Genomic DNA, 13,041 nt, shown 5'->3' with positions numbered 1-13,041 from the left:
CAGAGTCATCAATGCAGACAGTTTACTGCAAGGGAAGCATGCTGGGCGTAATATTCTTACATATAAAGTATCCTTGAAAAATGATTTTATTAAAAATATATATTAAAATAGTAATATGACGTGAATTTTAGTTGCATACAGTAATAATATTGGAACTTCTATTACATTTTCTAACTACTAAAAGGTCATTAACATTTTTAACATATTGTCTAATGTTTAAGGCGGCCCACTTTATCAGGGGCCCACAGGGCCCACTTGCCATCGGGCAAGCTGACACCCTGGCCAGTCCGCCACTGTAGGTGAGGAATGATGCAATTCTGTAAAGGACCTCTGCTAGCTGGGCAAAGAGGCACCTTTCAAAGTGGTGCTTCTCTTTATATTTAGCAGTGGAAGAGCAACTGTCGAACTACAGCACAGCATCCCTCCAGCAGCTGTTGCTGGTATCACATGCATTTCTTTTTGGACTGTTAGCCCAAAGACAGGGAGACAGGGAACCATGGGAGGAGAGCTGCTCTTGTTATAGCAAGCATGACTTCTCCCCTTTGCTAAGCAGGGTTTTCCCTGGTTATATATGAATGGGAGACTACATATATGAGCACTGTAAGATATTCCCCTCAGAGGATGGGGCCGCTCTGGGAAAAGCATCTAAATGCTTGCATGCAGAAGTTTCCAAGTGCTGGCATGTCCCGGTAGGGCTGAGAGAAACTCCTGCCTGTAACCCTGGAGAAGCCGCTGCCAGTCTGTGTAGGCAATATTGAGCTAGATGGACCAGTGGTCTGATTCAGTACAGTATATGGCAGTATCCTATGTTCCTATCTTTTCATTATTCTTGTTCTTTTACTTTCAGTTTGAGAACTTTTTTGTTGAAAAGCAGTAAGTACGTATGTATGTATGTACATACATACATACATATAGTCTGGGCCCACATCTCCAGGAAGTGCCTCCCTTCACATTTACAGTTTTTGGCGCCTCAGATAATGGCTGTAAGCCTCTGTAAGTGTGAGCATCGTGGGAAGGGGAGTGAGGAGGAATGATAGACAGTGGAGGCCAGGGCAGGATTTTCCTTCCCTCTTAGGATGGACATGATTACACCATCCTTTCTAGTAACTTCTGAATGGGCTTATTGATGGAAGTGTACTCACAATCATCTACATTTCAGCATCCCTTAAGTCACAAAGAACCTAATTTCATTGGTTTTTAAGCCAGTTATTTTCCCCAAACAGACCCAGCAGTGGTTCGTGTTTAGAGTGAAGAATGAAGTATCTTCCATACAGATACAAATGGAATTGTTTAACCACCACCCCGCAAAAACAAAGCAAAACAAAACAACCCACTGCCAGCCCTTCATGTCCGAACTGTGAGTAGTTTTTTCTGCTGGGGCCAATGAAAGCTCTGAACCATCTGGCATCTTGTGGGTCAATCTTCCACTCCATATGGAGAAGCATCACACAAAAGATAAGTAGTAGTTGTTGTTATAGTAAGTAGTAGTGGTGGTGGTGGTAGCTCTTTTCCTCCTCCTCCTGAATAAGGAGGGTGGAATATGTCAGCAGGGTTTTTTTTGCTTCTGCAAAGGCAGCTGCCTGAGCTGTACCCCACTGGAATTTCACCCCTTTATGCAAAACAACATGCAATGGACCTAGAATGGATGCCAAATTTGGTAGGCATTTACTGTAATAGTTCATCAAACCCAAGAACACATTCAGCTGAGGCATGGAACAGAGTAACGGCCTTTACCCTTTTCTCAACTGGGTGTCTCTGCTGCATCTGTCTTATTGTTGGGATTTTGCCATAGAAATGGTCTAATTTCTTTGTATGGGGCATGTTTCTGTCTCTGTGTACTGGCGTGTGGGCGGAGTCGCTGTTTGTCTCCTCCTTACTTGCTGCCTTGAATTCAAACTGAGAGGTTCCCCCTCTCTCTGCATGAGACTGTTAACCTGATTATTGTTTTCTTAGCCTATGCTTTAGTTAGTAATAAATATCAAACTCTTGTTTCTCATTTAAAGTTGGTTTCCTGTTCAATTACTTATAGAGCATAAGTAATTTCTCTGCAATACCTTTGACCCAGGCACACAACTTCTGAAGGCTGAAAAGTGCATTTCTCCCTGTAGAGGCACATGCCAGCCAATGACAGTTTACATATTAAATTACACTACTACTGCTTATATACCCAGAGGTGCACCTTGGTAATTTTGTAGCCTGGACCTAAAGGCCTTTGGAGCCCCCCACCCTACTGCTGCAAGTTAAACATCATCCCCCTTCTCTCTCTCTCTCTCTCTCTCTCTCTCTCTCTCTCTCTCTCTCTCTCTCTCTCACACACACACACACACACACACACACACACACACACCGTGACACACACACAGTATTTTTAACACGTGCGTTCTGGAGGACACAAACAGCAGCTGCCAGACTAAAGAGGATTTGGGGGGCCCCAGGGGGTGCGGAGCCCCTGGATCTTGGCCCAGAAGTCCAGCAATAAGAGCACTTCTGTATACTGCTTTTCAACAAAAGTGCTCAAAGTGGTTTACAGAGAAAAATAAATAATAAATAAGTAAGATGGTTCCCTGTCCCAAAGGAGTTCACTATCTAAAAATAAACATAAGGTAGACACTAGCAACAGACACTGGAAAGATGCTATGCTGGGGATAGATAGGGAAGTTTCTGTGCTGGGGATGGATAGAAATTTGTTCTCCCTATTTTCAGAAAAGTCAAAATAATCTTTTTTATAAGACTCATGAACTTTCCCAGAGAAATTTTCCAGGACTATAAATTGTTACTTGCTAAACATACCTTTTACCCATCCAGAACCAGAATCTGCTACTGTGTTGAAAAAGAACTATGGTGTGGTTGATCAAAAGGCCAGAATGTTGCTTCACTTTTGCCCTATCCTAAATTTGTCACTGTCTTATAGAAACCAACTCAATTGGGATATCCAACATCTAAAATTCTGCACTATTTAAGTGTATTTGGCACTTTTGCAAGTCTTTCCCATCCCGATTAACTTTTCTCCTCTATTTTTGAGATAGCTGATTTATGAGTCAGGAAGTAGAAGAGAGAGAGAGAAGTTCTCACCACAGAGAACTCTACAGGCATAAATTAGGCAAACATAGTAATTGCACTTTGAATAAAAACACATCACACATTATCCAGCCTTTTGAAATAATAGCTAGTTCAGTGTATTTCTAGTAATTACTTTTCTTTCAGCCACTCAGACTTCTTAATATGGCTCCTTTTCCCATATTATATGCCTATAGTCAGTTGCAAAAGGGACTCCTGAATACAGCTCTCCCCATTTTATTGTCTGTCCTAGAGCAATCTACTAGAACCGTTTAGCCATCCACTTCATAAGCAGCATTATGATTTTTCTAAACACTCAAATACTCCGGTAAGAGAACAAAACCAAAACAAAACCAAGCAGAACTTATGTATCTTTAACAGTGGCACAGAAGAGAGAAATTCAGTGTGTGTATACAATATTGGATACCACCATTTTAAATTTTGTTTTCTACCTTTCTTTTCCCCGAAAAAACTCAGTATAAGTCAAATTTAAAATATACATTTTCACTTCATAAATATGTCATTTCACAAAGTCCCAAATTAAACTGGTCTTGTGGTAGCAAGCATGACTTGACCCCCTAGCTAAGCAGGATCCACCCTGGTTGCATTTGAATGGGAGACCACATGTGAGCACTGTAAGATATTCTCCTCAGGGGATGAAGCCGATCTGGGAAGAACAGAAGGCTTCAAGTTCCCTCTATAGCTTCTCCAAGACAGAGCTGAGAGAGATTCCTGCCTGCAACCTTGGAGAAGCCGCCGCCAGTCTGTATAGACAATACTGAGCTAGATAGCTCAATGGTCTGACTCAGTATACAGCAGCCTCCTATGTTCCAAACATACTCGAAAATGCATAAAGTAAATTTTTGGAAAGTGCAAGGGGCATACTTGCAAAGAAACCACAACAACTATGTCAATAAAATTAAAATGTTCAAACTTGTTGTAAATTCATGGTGGAGGTGAAATTTGAACTCAGGACCTTTCTTTATACATCATTTACATCCTAGCAGGACTAGGGGCAGTAGCTTTGAGGTGGTGCACTGCTGCTTGCAAAAGTAAATGATGAGTTCCAAATCAGTCAATGATCCATTCATCAGTAATTAATCATCAGTAATTAATGGATTGCAAAAATGAAATCATGTGTGATTTGATAAAGCCTGTTTAGTAATTATGGAATCTGGGAGTGCTGAATCCACATACAGCATCGCTGAAAGTGCACCCGCAAACCCTGTACTAATGTGTTCTGAAACCCTGCCTTTCCACTCTCCATGGTTACAGCATTTGTCTGCAAAGAAATCCTTCCCGTGAATACTGGAGACTAGAGCACTCTAATCACAGGAATAATTTCTCCATGAGTACAGCATTTGTCTCTGCAGACAAACACTCTAACTGTGAAAAGCAGGGGAGAAGGATTTCAGAGCACAACAGCATTGGCATGGGGCTTTCAGCCATGTTTTGAGGGTGCTTATGACTCATATGTTTTTAAAAAAATGAAAATCGAACCAAATGTTGCAAAGCAATTACTTATTCTCTATAAGTAATTGAACAGGAGACAACTTCAACGAGAAACAAGTGTGTGATATTTATTACTTACTAAACATAAGCTAAGAAAACAATAAACAGGCTAACAGTCTCTTGTGCAGAGAGAGGAAGAACCTCTCAGTTTGAATCCATGGCAGCAAGTAAGGAGAAGACAAACAAACCATTAGGGATGTGCACAAATTTATTGATTTTTTAATTTGATTTGTGTCCAAATTAAATCACCCCTGATTTGTTTTGTGTCCGAATCTGTCCCCTGAATCACCCCAGATACAAATTGGATTTGATTCGGATTCGGATCAATTCAGACCACTTATAAAGATCCCAAAGGTAAAGTGTGCTGTTGAGTCGGTGTCAACTCCTGGAGACCACAGAGTCCTGTGGTTGTTTTTGGTAGAATACTGGAGGCGTTTACCATTGCCTTCTCCCATGCAGCATGAAATGATGCCTTTCAGCATCTTCCTATATCGCTGCTGCCCGATATAGGTGTTTCCCATAGCCTGGGAAACATACCAGCAGGGATTCGAACCAACAACCTCTGGTTTAATAGTCAAGTCATTTCCCCACTATCCTAACCCTAACATGGATCCCCAGCTTTCATTTTTTTAAAAACTAAGCTCTAGCCCTTGTAGAAGTGGAGTTATGGAGCAAAATGTGCGGCCACTATTTTTCAAGTGTTTGGATTCTTTGGTGTATAATAACTTTTTCTCATAATGAATCCCTGAGGGTTAATTGCACACCTTCATTTGTTCTGTTCAGCTTGACTATTATTGGACAGTGCCAAATGTCAATTGCCATGTGCCAACTACACTCCCTTCCCACCCGCAAGGCAGTGGAGTACTAACTCAGTTTATGTTCTAGGAAGTTTTTCAAGTGTTTAGACTCTTTGGTGACTAATAACCTTTGCTCATAATGAATCCCTATGAAGATTCATTACACAGCAAAGAGTCTAAATACCTCAAATTCCTAAAATATAAACTGAGTACCCAGTGGCTTGTGGGCTGGGGAGTAGTAGGCACATGTGATACCACTAATCCACCCCCCGCAAGCAGTGGGGTCAAAATGAATAGAAGAAATGAAGGTGTGTAATTAAGACACCAAAGAATCTAAACACTTCACTATTCCTAAAAAATAACCTGAGTACATTACTGCCTTGCAGGTGTGGGGTGGGGTGGGTATAGTTGGCACATGGCAGTTGACATTTGGCACTGTCCAATGACAGTCAAAATGAACAGAAGAAATGAAGGGGTGCAATGAATCCTAGGGATTTAAAATTATTATACACCAAAGAATCCAAACACTTGAAAAATAGTGACTGCACATTTTGCTCCACAACTCCACTTATACAAGGGCTACAGCTTAGCTTTTAAAGGTTAAATTAAATTAAAAATAAGCTGGAGATCCATATTAAGGTTAGGATAGGGTAACTTCAAATCCCCATTATTTCCTGTGGTGGAAATATACAAAATCAGTTAAAAAAAACAACACCAACCAAAACCAACCAAGTGCCCCACTGCCTTGAAATCTGGTTGGTAGGTGGTACCCATGGGGACCTACCCAACACCCAAATTTGATACCCCTAGCACCTTTATAAGTGCTCTGAATTGATCTGAATCCAAAGCAAACTGAATCCAAATCAAATCTGGGGTGATTGTGGCGGGGGGAAGATTCAGGCAAAAAACAAATCAGGTGTGATTCAATTCAGGCACAAATCAAATAAATAAAAATTGATTTGTGCACATCCCTATTGAGAATAATACCTTAGCATTGTGAGTGGAATTATAATGACCAGAAAAGTGTTCAAAATATCGAGAAACCATAACGTTTATGTTGTGGTATTGTGGAAATAAAACCACAATACCACAAATATAAGCTATTAACACACAGTTGAACTCTATTCTTTCAAGATGCTTTGAGGACTCTGCTGACCCATTGCACTGAAAAAGAATAATTAAGCATAAGGTAAAAGAAATTATAACATACATAGCAGATTTCTTTAAAATTATATTCTTAATTGAATGCCCCATCCACTGAACTACTAATGCAGAATAATTTGGAGAAATAGTAAGGAATATCCGTTTGTATAGCTTCTTGGTCCCTCATATTACATAATAATTTAAACAGTCTTTAAATAGGTTGCCATGTTATTGCTTAAGTGACCTGCTAGAACAGTGTAGAACAGGAACAGAGATTCATAGATTAGTAGAATTGTGGATGCCAAGAAAACAGTCCCTTATTGTTCTTCACAGAAATTAGTGGTGCATAATAATGCATGTCATTACTGTGAGTGAAAGCCATTGGAGAAATTGTTATTGAATTTTAATGAGTGAAGTAAATGCCTGGGATTGTCAACTATGCCTGAGGAATAATTATCAGAGAAAAATTAATTCTGGCATTCACTAATTACTACTTCAAATATTTTACAATCCCAGTGAAAGGAAGCTTTGTCTAAAGGCTTCCCAGCAAACACAGAGAATGAGGTACTAACAACATATAGTTGTCAGATATTTAAAAATGAGAAGCTGGGCATTGATAAATGTAGATAGAAGTCCCACAGTAATTCCCCACCCCATAATGAAATTTTGGGCAACAAAGTTTCCTGCAATTGTTTTTTTAAAACAATTATCTTCAGTATTTTCTCAGGTCTAGACTCAGTTTTGCAAGGAAATCCTCAAGAGTGGAAGCAGTTCATCCATCAATATAACTGCAGACTACTGTACGCAACTGGTTCTTCTTGCACCTTGACAATATTGTGTTTGGAAATAGATAAATTATACTGATTTGAGCTTAACTATATTCAAAAGTAGTGTACCTGGGTGTGTACATTAGCTGCTTCCTTCATAAACACAAAGCAATCTTATATTTGTTTAAATAAACTTTATTTAGAAACTCAATTTTTCTCCTCCTCCTTTCCCTCTCTTACCTTTCTGACTCCACCGCGCGCGCCCCTACACACACACACTTGCTACAGGATCCCAACTGGGACAAACTTCTAATAAACAAAACATAAACACTTGCTAGATAGAATACAACACTGGGATTGAAACTTTGGCTTTGTAAACATTTCTGCAAGTGGTGTTATTGATCCACTAGCTAACACTAAGGTCTGGGAGCATGAATAAAAACTCCTTTGTTATGTATCTCTCATCACCACCACAGCCTTGCGTCATGCAACATTATACTGTAATGTGTTGCTTGCATGGCAAGAGTTGAGGATGAATAACAGCCAAGGAAGGACGCAACACACACACACACACACACACACACACACACACACACACACACACACAGCAATTGTTGCTGAGAAGTTGTCCTCCCCATGAATCGTGTCCCCTGAATCGTGTGCACTATGAAATATGCATGTAAAGGACTACACAGGATGGAATGTCTGCACTCCTTTAACTTGCCAGGTGCACCTCTCCACTGAAAGGCAAATTCTATGGAGGGTGTCAGGATGCCATGTTACCTGGTTGCTTAGGGGGCCCTGTGGAGTCTGGAGAAGGGTGTAGTATCCCTCCTATGCAGCTTTTGTTCCCTTCAGGGAGCAGTAAAGATGAGAAGGGTCCAGGCTAGTCAGATCTCAGTGGGGTTGAGAGAGCAAGGCAGGGAGATCAGCAGGAAACAGCTCCAGGGAGACATCTAGGTTGGGTGGGACAGGAAACAGGAAGCAAGGTCAGGAAAGGGGCAGGGCTGGAAGCAGGCTTTAAGCCCTGTCAGCTGGGGCATTTAAAGACAAGGCAACTGATGACAAGGAGCTGCTTCTGAGTATGGAAGCCTGGAGTTCTCCAGGAGAGGTAACTAGCTGAATGCAGCAAGCCAGGAGGAGGACTCAGGTGACAAACCAACCTCTTCCCCAGGTGTTCCTGAGGCTGGCTTCTTTCTTTCTTGGTGTTTACCCAGTCATTCTCTAGAAGTGCTAGGAGCCCACCCTGTCCTCTGGGAGTCTGACAGAGAGGTAACACTGAGGGACTTGAAGTGGCTTTGGGTTCAAGCATGTCAGGCGGGAAGCCAGGAAGCATGTGTAAATACTTTCTGTTTTCATTCATGCTTTTTGAAACATCCGAAATAGGGGGCTGTGGAGAACCTCCCCTGTGAGGAGAGATGGGTTTCTAATACAGGGAGAGTCCATACATTTCCTGGGAGATGCTCAAATCCCTATTTTGGATGTCATAAGGAAACACAAAAGAGAAAGCCTCCTCTCCCTCCCACCCCCAAGATTTGCATGTTCAAAGACATGCCTGGATGACATCCACAGTTTCCCTTCCTCCAGAACAAGGAATCTTTCTCCAGAACTTGCCCTCTGGAGCAAGGAATCTTCCTTCAATGCAAGAACTCCTTGAGCTTCTTCCCACAAACCGTGAGAAGAGCCCATGGGCGTGGGGAAGGTGGGTTAAACCTACCTTTCCCACAGATGTCTCCCCTTCCCTGGGTGGGAGGATTGCCCGCCCAGATGAGCAATGGCTCTCCTGGTAGCTCAGAGGGTCAGGGTGCCAGGTCATGCCACCGTGCGTCCTCCTCGCTGGAGCTCTGATAATGTACCGCACAAGTCCATGGTGTATTATGGGAATCCCACCTCCCTGAGTGTGCCAGCTATGGCTGATACATGAGCAAAAAAACAGGGTTAATGGAGTGCTTGCTTCCTTAACCTTATTGTACTGGGTGGCTAAATAGGTCGGTTTGCCACCATGGTCGGTTTGCCACCATGGACAGATCCCAGCGGTTCACATGTGCGTGCAAAACCGGGCTGGTCTCCCTTAGCTCGGTTTTGCACATTCGTGTGAATAGCTTCCTTTTTTCAGAAAAACACAAAGGAAGGGAAACTGTATTTGGCTCCCTCAGTTTCCAGTTAAAGGATATTCTGCCCCCTGCCCTCAATCTCTGGGCCCAAACTCTGGCCTCCTTTTAATTCCTACTGTAGTAATTGTTGACTCCTTTACTGAGTTTAATAATTCAGAAATATAGCATTCCTAATAATCTAAGAACTAGACTACAGACTGGGTGTGAAAATAGGCCTGTCTGTCTATGGAACTATATAAATATAGTTCCATACACATACATCTTACTGTGTAGCTCAGGGCTGAATTCTATTTCATTCTGGAAATTCCATCCCTGAAACATAGAGGAGGTATATGGCCTGGAGCTGTGGAAAATTATTAGATAAGCTTTCAGGCTGCACGTTCATCATTTTTAAATTAGATTTTGACCTCACTAAATTAGACATATATCATGGATACCTTTAGGATATTTACACATGTTTTATACACAAAAGTTACATAGACTGCATGGACTGGCCCCCTCAGATGTAGTTATATGCACGTAAATGTATTCACACATTATGTTCACACTGGCGCACAGCAGTACACACAATCCATAACCTACATTTGAGAGGGCCACCCAAATTCATTTTTTAAATGAATGCATGTACAGTCACTCATGCAAGAATATGCTCATGTGTACAGACACCTTTACACACATACAATGTAATTTGTGAATGGCACTTTGTGGAGATCAGTTTTTGAGGAACAAGTGCCCACAATCCGACACGGTCACATGCATTTGCAACAGAGCCTTGGATTGTTCTTAAGATTCAGAGCTAAGCATTATTACAATGCCAGTGTAACCTAAAGAGTTAACTGGGGTTGTAGATCTACACACTGTCTTTTTAAGTGATCCAGATGTAAAAAGACAATGTTCCCCTTTGTTAGCAAGCCTGCCATCTCATTACTATTTCCCCATGTATTTCTTGTGACATATCAGTAATTAAATGCATAAGCTGTCAGACACCAGCTCTTCGAGCTCCCTTTCAACTTGGTGTCTCATTGTATGTCAGGTTTCTTTCCCTCTCCCTAGATAAAATAGTGTTATAAGAAATAACATTTTAATAACATTCAATATTATGATCTCAGGATGTAGGGAAACTGCTCTGAAATGGAAGAAAATGCAATCAGGATGTTTCAATATGGACAGCTAACTAGTGTTGCTTATGAGATTCAGTTCAATGTCTCAATAGCTGTAACCATGAACTATGTCTACATTGTGTGTTTGTCACTATATAGACAGTGTAACTTCCATAGGAATTGCCCTTATCAGTTTTGAATCTAGCTTTCCTCATAATTACTCTTCTGAAAAGACATGTTTTTTGGTGGATCCCCCTTCTTCAGGAGATGCTGCAAGTTCCATCCACCTTTCCAAACCACTTTCACCACATCATCCTTGACTCCACCCACCCATCGCTCCTATTCCTATAGAAGCCTCTAGCTTAAAGGAGGGCAATGGCATAAAATATCATAAGAGATACGTGCCAGGCAGATCTTGTGCAGACAGTAGCTCTCTCTCCATTCCTCCATCTTCCAGTGCCGTGACGACACAGCATCTGGGACCAGAGTCTTAAAAAGTCTTATTAAAACCATCCTGATTTCATATATCCATGTGTATTTTATATTATTTTTTGCCTTTTTTTTCCAAATTGACATTTGGCATGCTCTGCACACTGAATAAACTGCTACCAATGACATCATTGTGGGCCATTTACAAGTCTAACTTGGAAGGGGTGCCAGTGGTGGACATCCTAACCAGTGCTATTTGTGTGCAGCCACAAGAAGCACTTGTGCAGCAGATAGGGGTGTGCAAACAGTTTCGAATCTGAACCACTTCAATATCAAACTGGTTCAGTTCAAAAGTTCGGGACTGAGCTGAACCACTCCCGGTTTGGCTTGACCCTGGACTGAACACCCTCCCCCAGTTCGGGGGTTTGTCAAGCCATTTTTAAAAACAAGAATTCTTTTTTACTTACCCCCTCCAGAGAGCTTCTACGAGGTGGTGGTGGGGTCCACAGAGGTTCCCCCCTCCCCCACTGGCCTTCCTTCAAGCAAAAATTGCCTAGTTTGGGTGGTCTTCAGCCCTTTCCAGACATATTTCCTGGCACAGTGGGCATTTTGGAGGCCACCACACATGTGCAGTAGGACCCTGCATGGCCAGGTCATGATCCAAGCCATGCAAGGTTCCACTGTTCATGTGTGGCAGACTTCAAAATGCCCACAGAGCTGGGGAATAGGCCTGGAAAGGGATGATTTTTGCATAAAGGAAGGCCAGTAGGGGAGGGGAACCACCACGGATCCCCCCCACCATCTTGTAGAAGCCCCCAGAGGGGTAAGTTAAAGAAACAAGAAAAAAATGAAAAAAGTTTGAGGAACCCCTCCCCCCAAACCAAAATGGGGCATGGTTCAGTGTTTGTGTGTGGGGGGGGGAAACTAAACTTGCCCAGTCTGGTTCAGGTCCAGTTCAAACTCAAACCGAACTGGGCCAGGCGGTTTTGTGCACACCCCTAGCAGCAGATGCACTCCTGCATACGCACTTTTCAGAATTTTTCACCAATTTCCTCATCTTCAGAAGTGCTTCTGAAGAAGCCCTGAGAATTAACTTCAAGTTCATCAACCTGTGGTTTCATGCTATGTCCAAAAGTGCCAACAAACAGTTTCTGGTTGAGTGAGATTAAAAGAGGGGTGGAGAAGAGATTCACTGCAGTATTTTAGAATTGCAGTATCCTCCAAGGATCAAATATATCAACTTTGGCATGTACAAGTCTACAAGTATAAAAGAACTGTATAGTATAACCAGCATTAACATTTCATGCATTTTGTAATTTACACATCAAGTATGCATACACTGTTGTCATTGTAGCTTAAATGAAGGTCAATTCCTTGCTGACGCAAGCTGCAGCACAAAATGTATGCTAGATGACTGCAAAACAAAAACATAGGACAACAGAAGCACAACAGCACCAGATTCCCTTTTGTACAGGTAATACAAATTAGACAACTTCCAAATGGTACAGTGAAATATTGATTTGAAATTTAATTTATTTTAGTTGTAATCGTTCAGTGCATATTCATAATTTGCTTCCCAATGATCTTATTAGTGCCATCCCTTGACATTTTGCTGCCTGAAGCGGAGCATCAAATGGTGCCTTGCCCCCATTCTCTCTCTCTACATGGGCCCCATACTGTAACTCTATGTAGCAGAGTGTAACAGAGCAAAATAGAATAGAATAAACTTTATTACGATCATAGCCCAGATAATACAACAAAAAACGTTACATAAGACTTGAGCGTGTGATACAAACAATGTAGCAAAAGTTAGATAACAAAAACTCTAAATAAAATTCATCAGAGTGACCTGGAAACTTCCCTAAAAGAGGAGAAATTAGTATAATTTCTCTATAGCATCACTATAGATTTCTCGAGCATCACTATAAAATTCACATTATAAAATAACATGAGGGTTAGTTTCTTCCGCAGCCATTCCACAGGGGCAAATCCTTAAGTTAAAAGGAATCCCTTTATATCTACCATTCCTGATAGCCGTCAGAAGGGCGTTTAGGCAGGCAAGAGTAAACAGACGCCTAAATTTAGGGATAAGAATATTATCTAAATATGCTGCCAGTTTGGA

At 41.5% G+C, this 13,041-nt stretch overlaps 1 protein-coding gene across 2 annotated transcripts in view; it reads right to left on the bottom strand.

Annotated features, from left to right (window-relative positions):
- LOC128328439 (uncharacterized) overlaps positions 1-13,041 on the bottom strand; it is a 48,598-nt gene that overhangs the window by 23,924 nt on the left and 11,633 nt on the right. The window lies entirely within an intron of this gene.

This window comes from Hemicordylus capensis, chromosome 5 (assembly GCF_027244095.1).
Source record: "Hemicordylus capensis ecotype Gifberg chromosome 5, rHemCap1.1.pri, whole genome shotgun sequence".
NCBI classification, from domain to species: domain Eukaryota; kingdom Metazoa; phylum Chordata; class Lepidosauria; order Squamata; family Cordylidae; genus Hemicordylus; species Hemicordylus capensis.
The sequence above is the reverse complement of the archived record's forward strand: the minus strand, read 5'-3'. Positions and strand labels throughout refer to the sequence as shown.